Source organism: Streptopelia decaocto (genome assembly GCF_964273445.1).
Source record: "Streptopelia decaocto genome assembly, chromosome: 4".
NCBI lineage: Eukaryota > Metazoa > Chordata > Aves > Columbiformes > Columbidae > Streptopelia > Streptopelia decaocto.
Window position 1 is genome coordinate 52,530,904 of NC_138658.1, and position 24,705 is coordinate 52,555,608.

Below are 24,705 nucleotides of genomic sequence, written 5' to 3' on the forward strand. Positions count from 1 at the left end.
AACAAAAATCTTTTCAACTTTATTTCTGAGGTGGCAAATCATCCTTAAGAGAGCAGCAGAATAAATACTGCCACAGCACAACCAAGGACTAACATTCTGAAATTGAGTTAGAATTTATTTCCAGGCTCCAACACAGGAATATGTGGATAGAATTTGGTGGAAATGTTATAGAAACATGTATTCAGCAAGAGGCAAGCAGCATGGAGGGTTAGCCTTTATTAGCCCTTATGCTGATATAAACAGTTGTTTCTTTCTTGAGGATGGCAGTAAATGAATAAACAGTTTTGTCTTCTTTTGACCCAACAGTATAATCGTGAAAGCAATTCAAATATTAATAAAATAAGGTAACAATAAAGATTTACTTCCCTTCTGTAAGACAGTATGTAATATCACCCACTCTGGCACACCTGTTTTGTCTGGCGAGAGGGATGAATGTGCAGTCAGAGCTTGTGACACCTCCTGGAAGAGGGAAGGCCCAGTTCCCCAGTCTTCTGAAATGATGGACTTCATCTGTAAAAACTGATTTTTGTCATACTTCAGTCTGGGTTTGAACCTCCTCAGACAAGGACAAAGGAGTGTTTAATCTTTAACAAAGTTCTTTCATTCTTCTTGACCCCAATTCATTCTACTTTTGATTTTTTGGGGGATTTTTTTGTGCACTTTGGCTCTCAGTCCATCCTGCCCTCCTTGTCCTCCATACAATTTTTCCTTTCTCCTTATGTATCCCATTTCTGCTGTGTGAGGTTTTTTGCACACTATTTTTCATGTTGTATCAACTGCTTTCCACAGCCTGAATCAAGTCATGCTCATGACTGGTGATCAGCACCTGTTGATGGTGAAAGAAAATTCCTTTCGACTTCATATAGTTTGGGAAGTACACTCATAAACACTGAACAAAGAAGCATCCTATGGGATTTAAGACAGAGCTGCAACACTGTGTTCAAGGACAGCATGCATGAAGGACATTATAGAGCATTTTCTTATAATCAATATGTTACACACACTTATATATCTAGAGATCCACCTGCTAAGTTTTAATTCACAAGACAATCTAATGGTTTCACTTTACAAAAATCTATACTCCATTTGATAATTGTACTAAATTTTGCCAGATGTGCCAGAATGATTTTCTGATGCAGAATGCATGAGAGGCAGTGCTGTACAGACTATTAAAGTGCACACTTTGTGCTGAACACACATGTAAAACACCCTGAAAAAACAACATGAACTGATAACATGAAGCCATGCCTTGCATGGTGGAGCAGGTACTCTGCAGCCCATGGAGAGCCCACGATGGAACAGAAGAATAGCATGAGGAGGAAAGAGCAGCAGAGAGGAACCACCATGTCCTGATGGACCACCACCCTGTGCCACTCCTTGCCTCACTGAAGGGGCTGAATGTGACCTGTGGTGACAGGAAGGGGAAAGAAGAGATGTCTGGAGTGAAAGAATGGATTTTAGCCTGGGAAAGGGGGAAGAGAGGTGTTGTTTTTAATGTTTACCTTTTTGTTTTCCACTGTCCAAACCAGTAATCAAATATTTTAATTGGGAAAAAAAAAAGCTAACTTTCCCCAAATTGATCTGTTTTGCACATGATGATAATTGGTAAAAGACCTCCTTGTCTTTATCTTGCTTTTTTCCTGTTTACTCTCCCTCCGTGGTGCCCCCCACCAAGTGGGGAGGAGTGAGTGAGCAGCTGAGTGGGAACCTGGGTTCTAGCATGGCAAAGCCACCACAGTAATGTATTCAGGTCATGCAAAATTAATGCATGCTATTGAGTGGCTGAGTGATGAAAATGGAAGATGAAATTTAATGTTAGTAGCATTAATTAATGATCACAGCAAAAAGACAAATAATGCCCTAATAATGGTGTTGGAACTGTTCACTGCTGGAGGAGTTGTTCAGTATTAGATCCAAAGGAATAACTGACGAACACAAAATTTTTATAGCATGTTCTGTTGATTTATGACTGATTCTATTGCAAAGAAAGTTTTGTCACATCAACAGCTTGACTGTCCCAAATTATGACAACACTTTGGAATATAAATACATTTGATAGGATGGAAGTTCCAAAATTAAATTCAATTCAGTATTCTTACAAGCAGATTTTTTAAAGAAGGAAGCATTAGCTCTATTTCCAATATGGGGATGTCTTTGAGTGTCTTACAAGGAATGTTTTCTATCTGGACCAGTCTATATGGTGAAATTTTCTCTTCTGAAATGCATAGATAGTAATGTGAGTCTTATGATTCACAATGCATAGTCTGGTCAGAGCAAAAACAAACTGCATAATGTAGGGAGTGTGGCTGATAAGGGAGAAAGGGCCCCAAACTACAGCTAAGTCAGCAATGAACTAAAGAAAATTGCCTACGAATATTTTCTTAAACCAATTTGAATTCAAATATTTTATTTTGTTTCAGTTAAAAGATTTGTTTTGCTTCAGATTGGACCAGACCCAGTGTACATTTTCTTATTAAATACTGAATTAAAATAAATAATAAATTTATTGAATATTTAATTAATTTTTAAATATTAGGAAGTGCCAAAATGAAGATTTTCCAGAGGCAAAGAACTGATTTTTCCATTAATCATTTACTGTCGACAAAATATCAGCAGAAAACATCTGACTAGCTCTCATAATTTGGTGTGCTAATGAAAGCAGTTCAGTATACTGAGAATTTACAGGCTAAACTGTCTATTTCTTATTCAAGGTTAACCATTACTATCTCCAGCTTCATATGACTATCCCTATACTGAAAATTGTGCCTCCTTCCCCCTACACATGCCAGTTTATCTGAGTGACTACTGTCTTATTGAGTTGTACAGAATGATTTAGGTCAAAGATAGATGGAGGAAGCAGTCATCTGAACTGGGAGGGAGAAATGTCCGCTAGAAAGCAGAAAATAGAAAGGTCATGATGTATGGGGGTAGTTAATCAGATTAGATGGGTTAGTTCATCTGTTTGTGCCCCAGACCTTGTCAGGTGCTGCATTCCTTTTCAAAGACCAAACATAAATTACTTAATCACACAGGTATATTTGGATGTGTACTTATGGTCCAAATTCTAGACTGCTCATTACAGACATCCAAAAATAACCCCCAGAGTTAAACATTAATTTAGTGTAGGGACTGCTATTCCTGAACAAATTATAATTTGTTCTTTGCTGTATTTATTGTTGTGTTTGACTTGAGAATGGAACTCTTTCTGTAAAAGGGAAGAAAAAAAATTCCCAAATTAATGTAATATCAGAGTGACTGGCATTTAGGAAATACTTAAAGACAGCAGAAATAAATAACAGCTGTGAACGTATCAGACAGCAGACTTCAAACCTGCTAACATTTTCAAAAATTAAAACCACTATCTGTATCCAAAGCACTTCACAAAATGCAAAGGAACAAGGTCACCCTAAACAAATAATGTTGCTAACTTAATAACATCTCTCTTATGTTTGACACCCATGATTTTGAGCCCAGTATTTGGGGTCACCAGTAGCCGCAGGGTAAATGGGAGAACCAGGCAAGTCCTGTGCCAGGGGCTCAACATAATGCTCCTACAAAGGAAAATTAGTTACCCTGCATAGTCTGGGTGCCAAGGGAAAGGACGAGACAGGACATGGTCACAGACTTAGACCTTTTAAGGGACTCAAGGGAAGCTACCACATTTCACACAAGAAGGTATGTGTGGCCTGGGCCCTAGCAAGGACATAAAGATGGAGTCTAAGAAGGGTAGCAGAGATTAAAAGTCCCGTTGGGAAATGTCCCAACGGGACATTTGTCCCTTGTCAACACACATTTGACCATAGCCATACGGTTTTTTGTGGTGAACAGAGAGGTAGGGTGTTATTCATCAGTTAGGGCATTATTCATCTATTACACATGAGTACTCCTCCATGTTATACACACTACTAAATTGGTTTCCCAGTTGAGTCCTTGGAAGTCCTGTGTGGCACAAGAACTGAGTAATACAAAAATGAGAAGCTGCTTTAATTTTTCCTCTAATTTTAATATTTACTTTAAAGTCCATCTTCTTTGGTGCAAGGGAATGAAGGCTGTCAGGTGTCTCTCAAATGTGCTTATTAAAGACAAATGAAACTGAAATTTTAAATATATATATATCTACCTTCCAGCAATAATGGAGCCATCAAGAAGTGCACTGCACACAGAAACAAGGTCCATTATGCAAATGCACTGCAGAGGATCTTAATAGATGGGAGCCCCTATGTCTCAGTCTATGTAATTAAAATGTGCTGTATATAATTAAAATTAATGTAATTAAAACAGTCTCAGCACCAAGTTCAACTGTGTCATTCAGATGTTGCCTCTAGACACAACAGAATCAGCACAGCAATAATTTGGAGAAGATAGCCCCTATATTCCTTCAGATTAATAAACAGCTGATACCAAAAAAAGGTAAAAGGATAAAAAAAGAAACAAATTATTCTTTTATTCAGAAAAACAAAAACAGTGTTTTTTCTCATGAGAGGAACTTGTGACCTCTCAGAGATCACCGTTTTAATGCATATGTAGAAATAACTAGCAGGTTAAACATCTGATAGGGCAAAAAACAACAGTTTAATCCTCTATTGTAATTCTGTGTCAGTAATAAAGATGATGAAATACTATTCCAACAACAAATCCTGTGCACAGAAAAGCTAGCAAAGCCTATATCTTTACCATCCACAGGTGGACGGACCTCAGTACCATCAGCTTTACATAGCTGCTGTTCTAAGCTTCCACTTGTGCCCCCAGACTGTCTCCCTTCTTGAGAGGGCAAAAGGCCCACACAGCCCACAGCTGTACGTGTCCTGCCAGCCTGCCAGCCACCTCCTCCCTCCTGCAACCTCACCCAGCACCTGCCGGCACCCTGCGGGAGAACAGATGTTCAAGGTGAACATTTAGAGTGTGAGACATGAACCCCCAGGCCCTCCAGCCTTCTTTCCAAGTGGGTTAAGTTTATCCATCAGACTAAAGGATGCAGAGGCAAAGTGATACCACAGTTCTATAACCACCTTTTCTTTGGAAAAAAGGCTAAGAACACAGTCAAGGTGGCAAACAGGAAGTTTGAGTTTGTGGGAGTTTTCCAGGGCAAAACCAACCTCACACTCTATCGCTTTACAACACAAACAATGGAGAAATACAACGCATTTATATTATGACAGTTGTAAAGTTTCACATTTTAAATGAAATTGTAAATGGATGATCCTGGTCTTAATAAAAATCCTGGTATCTTCATAAAATATTCCTGTTACTGTATATCAGCATTGCAAATGTCATCTTTGACATTGTCTAAAAAGTTTTTGAGATTGGAAGGTGATGCTGTAAGAATACCCAAGTTTTTGCAGAAATAATGCTGATCCTGAATGTCCAAATACAAGTCCTGACCCTGAAATCATCTTTCAAACAAGATGAAAGTTAAGTACTAGACTCTCGGCAATCATGAAAGACTGTATCTTCTTAACCTCTCCAACACCATCAATTTACACAGATCCTATAATTAGATTACAGTGATAACCCTTAACATTTCTACAGTCCTTTAAATATTCAAAGCCTTTTGCAGTTTTTTCTTGGCAAGTGTATGGCAATAATATTGCTTTCCGTCTATCTTTGAAGCTGCTGTGTAATACCTTCTTTCTACAAGATAACTAGAAATGGATTAATAGGATAAGGCTGAACCGTATCAACACTAAAACAATATTTCAGCTCAGCAGCGCTGCCCTCTTGTCATGATAAGACGAATGCATTCCTGAGTGTGAAATGAAACAATTTCACAGGAGAGGTCACCGTTTCACAGCTATTTTGCCTCATGTTTTATATCTGGAAATTTTCTTAAATTTCTAAAATAGCCTAGTAATAGTAAAAGCTCCAAGTTTCACAGAGCAATAGAAATGCAGCATATGGAATATCTTGTCTTCTTTTTGCTCTAACTGTATATGCATTTCCATGTTTTGTGAGTTTTTTTTTTCTTGAAGAGAAAAAAAAAGGTAGCAGCAGGGAGAAAAGAAAATGTAGGGTAGCAACAGGCCACAGGACATTTATAAAGCTTAGCGATTTTTGAATAGCTAAACCTGAAGAATTTCATAATAGAAACTTAAAGAACTACCGATCTCATATCCATTAGCAGTTATTTTGTAGAGCTTAAAGAGGGGACATAAGGTACCAGATGGCACAGACTTACCTGCACAGAGGTGTGGGGTGGGAGCTGAGCAACCACCAACCAGTGTAACCCCAGCACAGCCCAGGAATGGACAGCCAAACCACATGAAAGAGTCTAGAAGAGGACAATAAGAGGAAGAAGAGTGCAGACCAGTTTTTCAAAGATCAAACATGTCAAATAAATTTTCCTAGTATCCATGAACGTTTTACCTGGTAGTCAATCTCCTCTTTTCCAACACTAGAAAGATTTTGACACTTTCTCACATGACATGCTTACAAACAGGCTAGGAAAGGCTGTTTCCAGATGAAGGTATTACAGAAAAGCTATTATAGATTGCAAAACTGGTTGGAAAACTCCTGGCAGAGACTGAATATGACTCATTCATGATCAAAACAGAAAGAAATATTTAGTATGTAGTTCCACAGGGTTTTTATATTGGTATTAGTTAATGCATTTATTAAAGATCTGAATGGTAGAAGTGAGATTATTCTCACTAAATCAGTAGGTGATGTCACCCTTGAATATATCACTACTATGTTGGAAAGCAGCATTACAATTCAATACCATCTTGACAAATAAACAGACTGAAAAAAGTAATGTAGTTCAGCAGGAAAGAGTGCACATATAGAGCCAAGAATAATCAATTGCATGACACAGGATCAGGAATGATTGCCTAGACAGCAGTTCTGCAGAAAAGATATGCAGTTTATAATGGATTGCTAGAGGAACATGAGCCAACATTGTCACTCATTGCAGAAAAGGCAAACATCTGTAGTAGAACAAGCACACAAAGGTACAGCGTGGCAAACTCATGAATTTGTTTGTTGTGGAGGACATTTTTGTGCATTTGTGAACTGTATTATTAACCCCTATGGATCTGTGTGAAAAAAATACCCATTTTTTAATCATAAGCAAAATAAAAATAACACACAAATGTAAAAGAGATGTTGATTATCTTTTGGCTCATGCAGCATCAATGGATTCATTCACACAATCGTAAAAAAATAATACTGCAGATTGAATAATTTGAAAACTGTAAAATATTCTCCTCTTGACTTCTATACCTGATTAAATTTGCATAGTTGGATATTTTTAAAATTAGTTTTCCTGACATGGTTTATACAGAATTCATTAAGAGGCCAAGAAATAAAATAAAAACAATAATTGTGATTGTCCCCTCTGAGTCACTTTAGCAGTAACTTCTCGAAGTATATATTGCACTTTAATAAAAAATGTGTAAAATACAATTAGTTTAAAAAAGTGAAATATACAAGCCATCCATTACACTAATTAGAATTTCTGTTATTAGTGCCCAATAGTAAAAAACTTCATTTGCTATCAACATTGATTGAAAAGCTTACAAGAGCTTTTCATTCTTTTTTTATCATTTGTCTTCAAAACAAAAAGAGAAATAAATATTTACCTTCTGCTATGTGAATGACAAATAGTGCCTTTACTATAAAGCGTGTCAAAGACAGAGTACTTGACAGTAGTTACTTGGCTAACCATTTCATATGCTAAATCTAAACTCTGCTAAAGCACAGGTGGTTTATGGGCATTTAGTTTTTCAGTTCAGCAAAACATTGTCACTAATAGAAGCTGAAAAATGTTGATAGTAAGCAAAATATATCTTTTCTACAACCTGATTGTTCATCATTATCATCTGCAGACATGAATTGTGTGAACTGCACAGAACAGAAGGCCAGGGAGTGAACCCTTAGGAACACCAGCCAATTATCATTATGCTTAATGTGTATTTATTTAGTTGTTATGGTAGAGACAATCCTTAGAAGCAATAAATCACATCTTAAGTTGTTATCTATGAAAATCTGTAAATAGAAGGAACTAAAGAGGGAAAACAGTTCTCAGAATATGAACCAATCTGTTGGCAGGATGCAGTCACTAAAGCAAATTCAGAAATTCTGCTTGTCCATGAGGTGCACTCATTAAAGTACACTAATAATGGCTCAAAAATATGTAATTGCTTGCAATATGGATTTTCTTTAGATCAAATTATGTCTGTGTTTGTGGAGGGTGGAAGGGAAAAGAAAAGAAATAAAATAAATAAAGCACAAGAAATAAGTGTCTCTTTGCTCAGAGATTTACATTCCCTAAATTACCATGCAAGACCACAACAGAGACTTACAAGGGCAGATTTATGACAGAATGCATACGGCTGTGAGCTGGTACCAAGGAAGGTGAAATTCACAGCAGCTTCCTCCAACAAAAGGAAAGGGAGACATCTTACTCGGGAATTGAGTCCTCCTTCCAGCAGGAACGAATAAGCTGCTTGTTTCTGACAGTAGGCATAGACCAGTGAGGCCTCACTAGCTGAGTGCATTCTCAGCCTCTAGGAAGGTAATGCCTGGAAGAGGAAGCAACAGAGGAACATCCTTCTCTTTACATTGGGAATGGTGAAACAGGTTCAGCTCCTATAGCTGTGTGCCTGCATGATCTGCATCTTTTGGTATTCCTCCAGAGAACCATGACTTCTTCATACATTATGTATGCAAAGCATGAGTCACTCACCTCCATCTCTATCCAATATACTAGATACACTTCTTAGCAGAAAATAGAGGAATGCAATTTAGCTATGGGCATCAGGCAGAAAGCTATCTTGTATTCTCCTATTCTCCCTCTAACTATCTGTTGCAGTTTTGAAAGGTCTTTGTTTCCATTTCCTTAGGAAGACAAAAAAAAAAAAAAAAAAAAGATTGTGCAAAAGCCAGGAGCAATTTTCTCAAAAGATACTGGAACCTGAAAGGCTTGGTGATCACCATCAAGGTAGCATAGAAAGTCAAAGCAATATGAGACTGATCCAATCCAGTCCAATCACTAGTTATCAAACACACATGCTCTTTCATAAACTAAATATGATTCACCTTAAAACAAATTTGACTTTCAGCTCTACAAGGAGTATTGGGAGGTTGGTCTGGAATGTCACTTTGTATGATTTCATGAGTCCACATCTGTAGCTGAATATACAACTGCATATTTAAAAGACCTAAGGAAATATCTAAAGGGCTTCCCTTTGAAACTTTGCCATAATTGCAGCTGCCATTCCAAGGACATTATTTCATAGAGATGGTAAATGCATATGTTAGTTAGTAAAGGCTACATTTCAATACTGCTTTCCAATTCATTAACTTCCCTTCCCTAGCGTCTAGATAATTACCTTCTAGTTATATCCCTGGAGTGGTGCCTAAGGCATAAATGAGAGCAGAGTCACCTGAAAAAAACACTGAGGCTAATTCCCCTTGGTGTCCCAAGAACAGAGATCACATACCTATTTAAACAAAATGGCCAGAGGAGAGAAAAGATAATATGAAGGCTGAAGTAATGTTATTTCTATTGATTGAATGGTAGAGGAAGAATTTATAAATATTGCTTTATGCAATATGTTCTTGAAGAAAGAAAAGCACAGAAATTATTTTCTCTCAATTAGTAAACTTCATATCTTGCCTAGTTCTTAGCAGCTGAATACTTTTCAAAAGCATTTTTAGCAATATAACTTCATATAATAAAATACAATCCCTCATTAAAGTGTAATATGTAATAGCCATCCCAAAAAGTACTTTTTCAGAGGGGTCAAAAACTCGTGTCAGCTTATAATTTTGTTGCTGGAATGATGTGCCAGGCTACATCCTGGCTTGGGTCATCTGTACGCTGATAGAGTCAATTCATTCCCTAGCCACTTACTTGCCAAGACATGTATGCTCAGATCTATTTATCCCAGTAAAAGGACTTTACTGACAAAATAATAATTGTTACATGTCCGAATGAAGAACTGACATAAAGATTATACTCCAATAGAAATGGAGTAGGCAGATCTTGTCTGAAATTTCTGTTCTGCAGACATAATTGGTAGATTCGTTGCCAGTATTTCATTGCAGTGAAATTATACTAGAAATTTCATAGAGCTATTCCTACTAAGTCACTTGCCTTCATTGCCCAAACTCCTGACTAAGATATTCAGGAAAATAATGGTGATCTTTCAATAAACCATATATTTTACTAAGAATTTTAACATCAGGAGATCTGAAGATCATTTAAAATTTCTGAAGAGGTAAACTGTGCTACACTGGGTTCTTTATCAGACACTATCATTAATAATCTGAAGGTAGATTCAACAGTTTCCATAAAACTCATTCAGTCACGTGGGTTAGGTTTCTTGCCACCAATCCGTCACTACTTAAACTGCCTTTTAACAGATAGTATCTAACCTCTCTGGAACAATCCCCTCAATGGTTGTGTTTATATATTGCCCTCCAGGTGACAGCAAAGGTCAATTCCCTATCATATCATTAAAAGTGTATTTAATTTAGCCTCTTTCCTCTACAGAGCTAACAAAGCCCTGATTAATCAGCTGTAGAGCAAGAGTAAACACACTGCTTCACTTAATTAAAAATTAAATTCCTCTTGAGGGATCATTGCAGTGGTGAGCTGCTACATGCCTTTGTTAAATAGGTGTTTCTTCGAGGACACAACTAGAGGTAGACTATTGGGAACTCTGTATCAATATACAGAGAAATTTGTTCAGACATTCTGCTAGAACACTACACACATTTGTCCTCTAAAAAAAAGGCAGGTATAGAAAAGCCAAGAGTACTTTGAAGAACTTGGAGAATTGCACTTTTATCTTTGGTACCTGGTACACTTTTTAAAATGCATCATGTAATTTCAGTATTTGGAAGAAGATGCAAAAAAGTATTGCTTTGCCTACTTTTGACTGACCAATAAACCCTTACAGCAGAAGGCGGCTCAGCAGAGTTGGGCAAAGACAATGTTCCTGTTCCAGGGAAGATGCAGGGTGTGGCTGACCAAAACAAAGCAGTTGACTGTATCTCAGTGCAAAGAGGACAGGCCTTTGTTTAAGCTAAACAACTACCAGCAGGTCGGTGGATCAACTGGTGATGTAATATTTCTCCCCAAGTTACTGAGAGTATGAATGTCTCTCTGAGCTAGACCAGCATGAGGGTAGGGAAGTGACTAAGTGGCTCAGCCCAACATAGAGTATGAAAACTAGACAAGCAGCAAAAGTAATTTGAAGAGAGCAAAGGGCATGAGCTAGCTTCAATCCACATATTCCTTCCTGGTGACTGGGGATGACCAGTGTTGTGCTGGTGAGCTTATTACAGAGACCAGTAATGGGAATCACATTGATATTGTGATTAAGCTGTGTATTACAATTGTTAACTTTTGCTAAGTGTAACTTACATTTGTATTGTGTTTTCAGTATATTTTGTATCATTCTACTAAATCAGAATTCTCGTGCAACATCAAATATCTTCAAATAAGTAAATTTGATATTAAACATTACACCCTCCATGTATGGAATATTCAAAAGAACCTGGTCAGAGTATTAGACTCTGACAATGCTGCATATCAGCTTGTGGAATGGTTCCAGTCCTTTAAAGCTTAAAAAAAATAAAAAATTAAAAAATCAAGTATATCAGATTTGTAGATGCCAATATTAATAACACTACCTAATAAAACATTGGGAAAAAAGTCTTCAAAGTCTTTTACTGTCAGTTTTCCACCTTCTAATACAATCAGAAGCAAGCAGTGTAACTTAAAACAGACTAGCTGTAGTTAGTGTGCTGAATTTTCATATACAATATGATAAGAACATGCTTCTGCCCTGGTTGCAAGTTCTGTCTATTTTTGACACACGCACAGTGTGAATACAGTACTGATCTGCCCACATTCCCATAAAATTAGCACTCAGCTGAAAACCACTGTACTTCCACATACAAGTCATAGTGTACTGCTGGTTGCAGGTTTATCTGCTCTTTCAACCCATTGGCATTGAATCTCCACACTGTGACCAGAGTGACAGGAAGTCATCCCTGATCTTTTGCTGACCTTCACATCCTATACTTGCAGGACAGAAGAAAATAACTCTTGACTCAGATTCTCTTCCGTTTCAGTGGGTTGATAGCCATAGCAGTCATCCAAAACATGCTGATAACATGCAGTACAGTAGGTCTACACTAAATAATGTGTGTTTATTTCCTGTTACAAAAGGGGGTCAAGAATTCCTCTTGTGGCGGATGCACTTGAGCCCCCCAGCCAAACCAGCAGTTTGGACTAGGCTCCAGAGGAGGTAGGGGTCTGGGCCACAGCCAGGTCAAGAACTCCTTCCAGGAGACCCACAGGGAAGCAGAACGGCACACTGAACACCGGTGGCTTGTGGGTGCAGGGACTCTCGTGCCTACTTTTCCTACTGTATGCAATTTGGCTATGAGTCAACCACTTCATTCTATAAATACAACAGCCTGGATGGGCCCACTTCAAGCTCTTCCTGCTAAATAAGCGAGCTGTATGGCAAAGGTTTTACTACTCAGAGGTCAGTGGATGAGTCCAACTAAAGTTCAATATTAATAATTTACCTTAAGTAGACGCACACCAAATATAATGGACTATTTAGAGATATAAGGTTCTATGATTTTTAATATACTCTTGATTCATATTACTTGGTAGACTAGATGTACTAAAATTTTAAGCTATAAAGTCCTGCTTGTATTGACCAAAAGCAACTGCAGACTACACTAAACGCTTGCAAGATAAAGTCTAGCTTGCATTTTGGGAAAAATGGAACTGACTGGGAAAACAAGTATCCAAGGCTGACGCAGAGACATCACAGACATCTGCAAAGCAGGGCCGAATTTGCACTTCGCTGAGAAGAAAGGATTTATCCAAAAAAAATGGCACATTCAAGGGTATGGACCAAAACCAATGTCTACAACTGAACAAAACAAAGACCCTCGTGGAATCAGGGGAAAAGAGTCCAATGGGGAGCAAAGGACCTGTTGGTGAAATTTTGCTATTGGACTGAATCTTGGTGTGAATGGTCTGTAAAGATATAAAAGTTTGTAGTTTTCTATGCCTGGGCAGACCTCTGCGCAGGTACCCAGCTTGAGCCAGCCCTTCTGTTATTCTACTCTGTTAATTTTTTTATTTTCTGAGAATTTTGTTTCCTGAAAGTCTGCTTTGCATATGGTTATGGGCCTCACCTGAAAGTTTGCCACTGGAGCTTTAAACAGGCTCCAGAGCAAACAGCTATCAGGGAGGGAATGCCTGAAAGCTCACTTTTGTGAGTGGCTACAGGCCTCCCCTGAAAGTTTGCCTTTGGAGCTCTAAATACAGGCTCCAGAGTGAATGGTTATCAGGGAAAGAAGCATCCTGTGAGTTGCACCATGACAGATACAGGCCTCACCTGAGATTTTGCCTCCAGAGCTCCAAGACACAGCCCCCAGAGCAAACGTTTATCAGGGACAGAAGACACCTGAAGGTTTTCTCTGTGAACAGATATATGTGCCTGGAAAGAAGGTAAGCAGCATTTGGCTTGGTATATCTCCCCCATGCAGTAAATAATAGACTAAACCTGTCACCAAACTCTTTTAAATTGCGCTTCTCTTTAAGAAATCTAAACATTGTTCTGCAGCAAGCAGAACCTTAAATTACTCCCCTACGACACCCCTAAAGGCAGTTCCAGGGGTGTTACAGTTTAGTTTTTTACCTTTCAGAATTATGGACTAGAATAGCTCCATCTGAGGTCTTGTACTCTGAGTCTGAAAGCAGACATTCAAGTGGGGATTGACATTTTTGTACGTTGCACTAAGGATTCATCTCTGCTTAGCAGTATATTCCCATGATCCAGAAATGCAAAAGTGATCTTCTCTGTAACATAATTGTTAACATGGGGACTCTTATTTATTTTCTCAACTACAATGCATGTAAAGCAAATAGACCATAACAATACCATTACACACATTCCTGCACTCACTTTGGAGACAATCAATATCAATTATCAAATTCTCAACAGGAGAGAAAGGCTGTGAAATTGCCTATAAAATAAATTTACAAAGTCATCCCAACATCTTCTATGTTCTGTCCTAAAAATTATGTACATATAATTATTTCAAAGGTACTTTCATTTCATTACCATACCACAGCGTATTCATGATAGTAGTGATGATGGCTACACCATCCTGTGTTTCATGGAAATGAGGAAAATGTGTTGGACCCTGTTTCAATTAAGGTCCTTGTTTTCTAAGTGATTCTGCCCCGTGGAGCAGGGTCATTCTCTTGAATTTACTTCTCAAGCTCTGTAACAGACAGGTATCCTTTATTTAAATTAAGGTCATGTTTGCTCTGTTAACCAAATACTGAAACCCTTGACATACCTTAAAAGCCCAGGAGGAGAATTCCTTCCCTTCAGGAACTCTTTAATGGTAACCTCGGAGCTTTTTTTAGGCAGATAGACCCTGTGTATTTGAACACCCACACAAAGCTTGTTTTCTTCTCTGTCTCTTGTGGAACACTCACTAAACACGATGTGAGTTTTCTTACAAACCTCTATACACCCCAGGCTCTCTTGTTTCTCCTTTCCTGCTCCTTGAGGAAAAAGAGCCACAGCAAAATGTGTCTTTCTGGTTTTTGTTACAAGTGATGATAAGCTAAGCTTACAAGGGAAGCTGTGGATCTGTGTTGGATCACCTTTGGAAATATAGGAGAGAAGGAAAAGGGAATTTACATTTTTAATACATATACTTTAAATGTCATTAGTGCCTAAAGACATTTGGCATAGTTTGCTGCTCCATTTGATGTTTGATTTACTCACATCGAGGTGAAAGGACAAAGCCCAGCATGTGTTAGTGGTCAGACTTCAGCCTAAAGTCCTCCAAAAAGCCCAGTAATTCAGATTCCTGGCAACTGAAGTGTAATCTAGTCTAATAGGAAGTACAATGTATTTCAGACAACAAAAATATCATTTTTGTAAACTGTTAAATGTACTAATTATTTTCTGTCACTTCAGGTGAAGGATTTGGCTCTCCATCACTTCATTACACCAGTGGTCCCCACCCATTTTAGTGGAAACGCACCACAATGAGAACATTTCAGGATTCCAGTGCACTGCAGCCTTTCCTATCTTCTGCTTTCCAAGGTGATTATGCATATCACAGCTGGGCATCATTTAATACTGTGCACTCTGTGTTTGTCCATAGAAAGTACAAAGACATTCATCATTTTACAAGGCACTACCGACTTGAAAGTGTCGTGTTTGTACTTTTGAACATTCAATGTATTTATTCTGTTTGGTTCTTTAAACATCTCATCCTTAATCCTTTATCTCTAATTTAGACAACTAATTGCTTCAGAAAAATTACATTATTCCCTTTCATATTTCCCTATGTGCTAAATACTGATAAGTAGCCTTCATTTATCAATGGTATTCAGCTTTACATTAATTATATTTCAAGGCACATAAAAAATCATTGTGCAGTAGCACTCTTTATTGATGCACAAATGAACCACATACTGAATATGAACCAAATACAAAGAATTTAACTGAAATCAAGTGAAATATTGAATTCTGAGGAGAAATGAAAATAATACATTTAAATTAATTCAGGCAATTTTGAATACCATCATTTTTACTAGAGTTTATGCTCTCAACAATCACTCTCTGTGAACTACAGCAACTGGGATTAAAGATTAGGATGTATGGAGCCTACCTGAATCTTTCTGAATAGCCACAATTATCTGATGATTTGTAATGCTGTGCTCCTACTGTTGAATGCTAACACCAGGCACTGGTTTTATTATGAAAATCACAAATTTACTAATGCATTTTAGAACATTATTTCAGCTGTTTTTTATGTGCTGAGTTGAACTGACTACACATGCAGCATAAAGTTAAGTATAAATTGTGGTCTAATCTAACTGTAATTAGGATAAAAATTAAGAGAAATGAGTTAGTATAGCACAAAAAAAATAAAATAAAATAAAATAAAACTATTACCCCCAGATATATCCAGAACCTTAAGCTTTGAGGCTTAACAAGCAATTTGAAAGCAAGTCAAACAGTCTGAGCTAGATGCTAATAGATAGCCACCTGTGTCCTTCCAGTGCTCTGAAAGGCCTCATTAGCCATATGAGGCTATGGATCTTGGCTCCTTTTCCACTCAAGTAAATTTAGCACTATGAAGAACCACAACGGGGTGGGTATTTCATGATAAAGAACACTCTGCACCACATGGTGCTCTCTTCCTATCAGAAAAAAATGACTGTAAGGAAAGGCAATTTTTTTACCTAAAATATTAGTCAATCAGTAGTTAGAGCAATTCCCTGTGCTGATCCAAGAAAAAAAAAATCAGCTAGGACTGCTTTTTAGTCAGCCATGTTAGAACCTATTAAATAGCTATCTGTGTGGTTGTAGTCTTTGTCTGAGAACAATAGGAACTGGATCAAAAGTTTATTTTATTTTAACTGTATCAGACTCAGCAAGATTGCTTCAAAACAAGAATAGAAACATTCCTGGGAAATTATTTCACAGACCTCTAGTGGACTGAAACTGAGCTTCTCAGATTTACTGTGTTGCTTAGCACAGCAACAATTTCCCATAGTTTATCTCTAGTGTCTTCTTGCAAAAACTAAATACTGCTGCTAAGTTCTATTCTCCAGCAGCTCCAGTGGTGTTTTCTGCTTTCCATATACAAAGATTTCTGGTACAAATAGCAGCTAGTGGATGTCCCAGAAGTACAGAATCTTACTATAAGGCAAATTTTGAATGTTGTCTAGTATTCTTGTGTATTGTTTGCAGAGCAGAAAATCAGATTTCAGAAGAGCTCATGAAGGTAACTACTGGAGCTGCAGAGATCCTATTCAAACAGGGCTGTTTTCCACTGTTTCATCCTCCACTACCAGCTTCCAAGCTAGAAAACCACTAAAGGTCTCACAGCTCTGGATTGAGCTGAAGATTTCAGGTTTGGTGACAAGATTAGACTGCAACCCACGTCATTCAGAACATCAAATGTCATCCTGACTTTTCAGGTGTTTTATCCCAGATCAGTAGCAGAATATGTTCATGGTATTACAGACAGGTCTGTCTTGTAGATTTGTCAATAATTAGGCTCCTCAAAACAAAATCTAGAGAGATAAAGTTGTTGATGCCTGCCAGGTCTAGAAATCACACTTAAACTTTCTTCTGAAATAGTCCTGAGCTATATTAAAGTCTCTCCAGGCAAGGCAAGTTCTTATGCCATCCCCTCAACAACCATTTCTAAGAATCTTCCAAATAATGCTTCTCACTAAATGAGTCTCACCTTGCACAATCTTGAAGACAGAAGTATCAACAATAAATGACCTAAGGAAAGAGTCAGAGTAATGGTTTAACAGCTTACAAAAGTCCATCACTGCCTTTGGCTTCTGCATTTTTGTTAGATTAAACAATTAACGAAACCTTCCCAAACACAATGCTCTTGAATAGAGAAAAATGGAAAGGAAGAGTGTGTAGGAAGAGACTCTAGCAGATAATAATGGTTACTGTGTATTTTTTATGAACATATTTTCCAAAGACAAGCATCTCTGTTGTCCAGAGATGAACATCCATGGCATTAGAAGTTCTGTGAATACATGTATGTGTGTATCAGTCCTAATTGAAAGCAAGTCATCTCAGCAAACCGAAAGCAAATTTCAAAAAGCTGTTAACCCCTTCAACTTCATTATGGCTGAGAGGAATATGCATAACAGCTTGTATGGTTTCAACTTAAGGTCTCCGTTTGTCAGGTTGAGAACTTTTGACCTAAGAAAAAAGTTAACATGAAAGGCAGAAGGAAAGGAGTGCAGTCAAATACATTTTGTTTTACACATCTTCCCATTATCTTGTAAATGGGAAAACATATAATACCACTCACTGGTGGTTTTTCATACACCTTATTTAAAAAGTGAGTTTTAGTGAGGTAGAACCAAGTAATATTTATATTGTAACAAGTATACAAAAAATACTGAAGAAAGAAGTTCACACGTACGTGTCTTCTAAGCAATACTCTGCAAATACTTTTACTGTTTAGGAACAGTACTAACTACAGGAAATGTCATTCCTGGAGATTTATGTTGACAGACTAGGCTGAAGACTGCCATATTAGGATGAGCAGAAAAATGCACTACTGAGAAAGCATAGCCTTTTAATAAGGGGATACACTGAAGTGGTTAGGAATTAGGACGAGTAGGCAGATGCCACGTGAGATTTTCAAAAGTATTGCACTTGACTGGCAGTTAGGCACCAAGCCTCCTTTTGCAGCCTTTCTAGGTACTAGCATAGCACAAACACAATGGAAAGTCCTCGTATTCTATACACACAGTTTGTATTAAAGCAAATGAAATAACTGGTTGGGCTAGGTCTGGCAGGATTAGCCTTTTCTTACATGATTTCACAAAGTTTTATGGAAAGTCACTGTGCCAGAGATTCGAGAGGCTTCTGCTAGCTGTCAAGTGCTGCCTCCTTAGTAGTGTTGTGGCTGAAAATGTGACACTTTACCTCAGTTCCAGGATGTTTTTGTTACTTTTTCAAGAACATAAGTTCTACTCTGACATGTCATCTGGGACCCCAAATGAATGCATCTCTGGCCATGCCTGGCTATGCCGCAGCTTGGGAGTTCACAAAAGATGAAGTGCATGAAAGCCAGAAAGAAAACACATTAAGCATTATAAAGGGTGGTAATGGGATCAGCTTTCAGAAATATCTGACTACCATCAGAACGCCTGTAAAATTATATTCTCCAATAAAGCTTTCCAACAATAAACAACATGAGGAAGACCTAGCAAGGAAGAAAAATGAAGAGAATGGTCATCCTGAGCATTGGCTTTCTACTGGGAAAAGAAGAAGAGCAGATGATTCAAGTGAAGTGCATTAACGCCTCCAGGGAATAGTTCTAAATTACTTAGGTAATGTTTACGCATTATAGAAATAAGTACTACAGGAAACTCTAATGCAGATGTATAAAACATTAAATAACTTAATTTATTTCTATTACCTGCTTTTACCCTACTACTTTATTCCAACCTTTCTACCACATTTAAAGCAAGCACCAAAATAACAGCATCCCATTTCAACAAAAAATAGTATGCAGGAAGCTGCTTAGCCATTTCTTCTGTTTTAGTCCTATCACATTAATTCCAATATATCCTGCTCTTCAGCAAGTCTCACCTTAGATACTTCTCTCAGACATCAGAATCATGGTATTACTTGTAATATAAGTTTGCATTAAATATGAAAAAAAAAAAGCTTCTTCATTCTTGGGACTCCTAACTCTTCAATTTTGAAAGCATTTGGATGTCTCTATATAGACTTTTAAATGTCTGTATGGATCTCTACATAGAGATGATACAAATGAAAAAGGAAAAAAAAAAAGTTAACAAAGAAAATAGATGAGAGAAAAAAATCAGTCAAGTGTTAATTACTAAGAAAAGCGAAGGGCTTGTTTTTGAGTAGTGAAGGAGCTGGTAATCTCCCTAATCACAGAAAAGAGTGAGAAGTGAGATACTGAATCTTTCAAGGATCTGATAATGCTTAATGAGATTTAAAAGATAAATTGGAGAGCTCAAGAGTCTGTTATCAAGCAAGGATTTGTCATCTGACTCAACGAGAAAAAAAAAAATATAGAAGAAAAGAGATAAGTTTTAAAGTATTTTAAACCCTGTGTGTCCATTTGTTTTCAATTACCTTGTTAATTTGTTTCTGCAACTGTAGAAAACAGAACCGAGATGGTTGAAGCTGTAAATTAGAGGTCTGAAAAAATGGATACAAAGAATATCATAAGTTAATAACAATATTTCTGTCTTGTGTATATTTATTAAATAAATACAAAACAAAACCCTTTAAAGTTTTTCAGATCTGCCATCATTTTGCCACAAGCATGATGTGTCAGATAACAATATTTTTACATTGACTGAGCGGAAAGTTTTACTCCTTAATGTTGAGCATCATTATCTCTGGCCTTGGAGAGGGATACTCCTACCAGACTCTCAGAGGGAAGAGTCACTGTGTCTTAGAGGACTCTCTTGACACATGGTGAGGAACATGAAGGCAACCAGCCCTGCCTTTTTTTCTGCATCTCTCCTTGGACAAACGTGCTGCTGACACAATCCCTCTGGGATACACAGTTGGCCCGAGCAATGTGGCACGTCTGTCCCCTCTCTAGCACCAGAAACTAGCACTAACCTGGCCCCACAGAGACAGTACCCTGTTATTTTGTAGAAATTTATGAAAAACACTGCAGCCATTCCCTATATTTTAACTTTAACTTTCCAGGTATCTTTGTTGGGGGTTTTGCTTGGTTTGGGTTTTGTTTTTTTGTGGTGTTTTTCATTTGTGGCTCTTTGATTTGTTTTTGGTGGGTTGGTTTTTTTTTCCGTTTAATTACTGGATTTTTTGTATTTGTTTCAGACAAGTAAAGGTAGCTCAGCTTCTTCTTATGAGACACTTGATTCAGTGACAGATGTGAATATTTGAGATTAGATCATGAATGGACCTCTGACTTTATTCCAGTGTCTCTCAAAGTTTTTTTGGACCAAAGCCGAGATAAAGTAGTTGCAAATTTTCCAACAAGGACTGTGTAAAACAGAAGTGGCCTTGAGAAACCTAAAGCTCAGCTCCTTTAATTTGCCAGCACAATAGGTACTCAGGCAAAATCACGCAAGGACACTATTCCCTGTTATTCTCCAAAAGTATGTACACTCATGATATCCAAGGACCAAACAGGTACCATTTCATTCCACTTCCCCTCTAGCTTTTTCTTCAGTATGTTACAAACACCAGTAAAGCAGTATCAGGTTGTTTTTAGCAAATACACTGCTTACTCTAAAAGGTACATAACTCTAAGGCAGGGGAGCTGGAACTTGCTGTGCACTTTAATTAGTTGTCTCTTCAGTCCAAAGATATTCTTGGCCCTGCAGCCACATTCACACAAAACAACAGGTACTGCATACTGCAGTTTTAAGTGCTACCTGCCTGTTCTTCCTACTTTTGAGGAAAAAGTCAGGCTTCAAAAAATATCATTATTGACATGAAAAGAAAGAGAAGATGCAATTTCTGAAAGAAACAGATGGAAAAAGGGAAAAAAATAAACTGACTTTTAAGTAACCCTTTAAGATCATAATACCTAAAGAAATACTTTCTGAGGACTTATTCAGAGCTAGCTAGATAGATAGATGATAGATACATAGATACATAGATAGATATAAAATAAACTGCTGTAATAATTTTTCCTAGAGCCAAAATGAACATCACAACTTGGAGTTCTTCCATTGTTAATTTATTTTTCATGAAGGACTATTGGATATATTGGTGACAGAGCACTGGAACAGGCTGCCCAGGGAGGTTGTGGAGTCTACTACTCTGGAGGTGTTCAAGACCTGCCTCGACGCCTGCCTGTGTAACCTCATCTAGGTGTTCCTGCTCCAGCTGGGGGATGGGACTAGATGATCTTTCGAGGTCCCTTCCAATCCCTAACATTCTGTGATTCTGTGATTCTGTGACTTAGAGTTGTTGCTGCTTTCAGTATTTTCCAAGATGGAGGTACAACCAAGACCTATTATGTTCTTTACAGAGCAAACGCTAGTGGTGAGATTCTTGAGTCCTTAACCTAAAAACATTTAGCTGTCTGTCAAACTGACATAGGGATCTAGTCTTGATTCAGTGGGTAAGATACCTCAGTAATCTAGATGTATATATGTATATAGATGGCATACAAATGTAATATCTCCATACATACACACACACACACACATATTTTTCTCTGTGTATATAAGCAAAAACTTGTGTTTGGTCATGAGTATTGGGATGACTTGCAAAAAGATGTCCTAGACATCAAATGGTACCTGCTCTCCACAACCTACACATATCAGCTTCCCTGACACAGCCTTCCAGAGACTGTGTTTATAGACAATGCATTTTCTTCACTATTAAGGAACCTGAAGTTTGCAAAATCTGCAAAATTCAGATCTATTTGTTTTATATCTTACCTAACAGCAAAGCAAAATGAAACAGCAAGGTGGAAAGACATATTTAGGAAGGCAAGTGGATCCCATACAACCCCTGCACCCAGACAAAAAAACACACATGCACATGCACACAAAACAAAACAAAACAAACAAAGAAAAAAAAACAAACAAAAAAAAAACAAAAAACAGCAACAATAGAAACACTACAACCATGGTGTGGGCAGCAGTCCACCACAATTCTGCTGGCTGAAGGAAATAAAATAAGAAGCCAGCAATTCTGAAAAGGTGAAAGAAAGATGGATATATCCTAACTGAGCCAACCACAGCAGGCAAGCTAAAAAGCTCCTTGTACTCCAGATATAGAAGCTAGCCAGAAAACTGTCACTCCCCATTGACAGAGGAAAAGGGAAATGCCATGTAAAAAAAGAGTAGCATTGAATGATGGAAAAGACAAGTTTCTTCCTTAATGTATTATCTGAGAAAAATAAAGGGAAATTTTTTCTCAAGACCTGACTTAAGCGAAGACCTCTCCTCCACATACAGGTAGACACACTGTCAGGAGCTGGGAAAAAATGTTCTGTAGACAAGTCTTCAGGTCTGAAATGGGTGATTTCAGAAAGTCCTGCACTCCATATCAGCATTAGTAATCGAAGTAGGAGAGGACTGAAATAAAGTTTTCTAATCCAATCTAGTAAGTTCATATATTCAGCTAATCTGTATCAGATTCTATTCTATGACACACGTTATTGGTACACTTTTTCTGCTTGTACATGGAGATAATTAATGATTAAAATGCCAGTACTTCTGAATAATATGTACTATTGCTTTTATAGGACCAGCTGCATTCATTTATGTGTAGAAAAGGTGTTATTTGTAGCAGTCATTAATTTTTGCCCTTAATACAGAGTCATTCTAGAGACCAAATAACTCTGTGTGCTAAAAATTCCAGGGCTTACCTCAAGGATGTTGTTAGGGAAATTCTGACAGCTTTTCCTATTTCAATACCCATTACTTTGTCCTTAGAGTATCTGATCGATTGTAGAATCACTGCTGTAAGAAATAGGTTCCAGGGGAAGATGAGGTGAATTCCTGATGATAGCTCACTCTTTGTTAATCAGATTCTCCTTTTTTTTTTTTTTTTTTTTTTTTAGGAAGGATCTAGAATCATTGGTCATATACAAAATCTGACCGTAACCCCGGAAGCATCTATTTCAGGTGTTCCTCCCTCAAATTTATTCCAAAGAAATCTATCAAATGGGCATTAGGCTCTGACTCATAGAAAAATATCCCACCTGCAATATATGACTTCAGAAAGTTTCATAGATGTAGTACAATATATACACAAAGTTTCTATAAGGGGAATTAAGAGTCATTATTCAATTTATGCTTGACTGGGACGTACACAGCAGATTTTTACTGTTGATGATTAGTGGGGACATGGGCTTAAAATCTGATGTAATGAAGAGGAGTGATCTAATGTGGACATTGGTCTGCAATGATCACAAAATACATTTATTAATACTTGTATTTAAGAATACTTACTCACATCTGGGTATGCTTTGAAGAGAAATTGTAATCTCGCAGGAGTGCCAGCAGTCACTAGGAAGTCTCATAATTTAATTTTTTTGTGGAAAACAGCCACATATCATTCATATTATGTTATCTTTGATTTCACAGTCCATTTCAGGTGAAAAATATGTATCTGCACATCTTCAGGAGTACTTCTTAGGTCACAGGAGAAAGGAACAAATGCCTGCCTGTAGATCCAGGAGCTGCTCCTGGAAGAGCTCTGGGATCTCTAAAGACTTGGATAAAGAGCATGGATGGTTCCTGGATCCTGAAGGAAAAAGCTTTTTCCCCATTAGTTCCTCCTTTGCTGGCAGTGTCACTGTGCTTCTGATGTTTCTGCAGCTGTTTGAGATCTCCCTTCAAAGATTTCATAGAGTCAGTTAAGGGACATAGGAATTTCTGCCACTGCACATCTTCAATTCACTTCACTTAAATATGAAAAATGCTGAAATGGCTTGTGCAGTCCCAGCTAGTACCTCACAGATATTGTTAGCCTTATTCCTCTTGAGCACAAATACATCTATATCCTCCCACAAAACAAAACAAGACAAATGTGTTTTAGGTCTGCACTGCTAATGACCACTGAAGAGCTGTGAACACCCATCATCTCTAAGTTGAGCCTCATGATCTTCCACTGAGAACTAGACTTTTGTGTATGGAAACTTTTATGTATTTAATATCAATCTTCATGGCATGCTCCATTTCAAGTAGGTGTGCAATAAGAGTTTTCTAATGAATAAAACAGTGTCTTCATCTCCAGACTCTACAACTTTCTTTGTTCATAAATGCAGCAGCGCCCCTTTCCACATCATAAAGGAGGCAGCATCTGTTGTGACACAGGTGAGAGATAAGCTTTCCACGTGTTGTTTTCATCAATGGTGTGTCACCCAGAATAGCTATTTTTTTAATCAACACTGTCTTTGAGACTCTAAAGAGCAACAAGGGCCTCTGAGACTTTTTCTGTCACTCCACATATGAAAACAGCATTCCTGTCATCAGTAGTCTTCTGTGCTGTGGAAAGCTTAACGTGCTTTCTTTTCTCCAGTTTCGACATTATTGGTGATGTCTTCTATCCAGCATGATATTTTTGTAAGGTTGACTTCCTGAAATGTAAGGCAGCAAGGATGGCCTTGCGTTTCCACACAAGAGGCTTTTTATTTTCTGTGCTCCCTATCTAGCTGTCCAGTCCTATA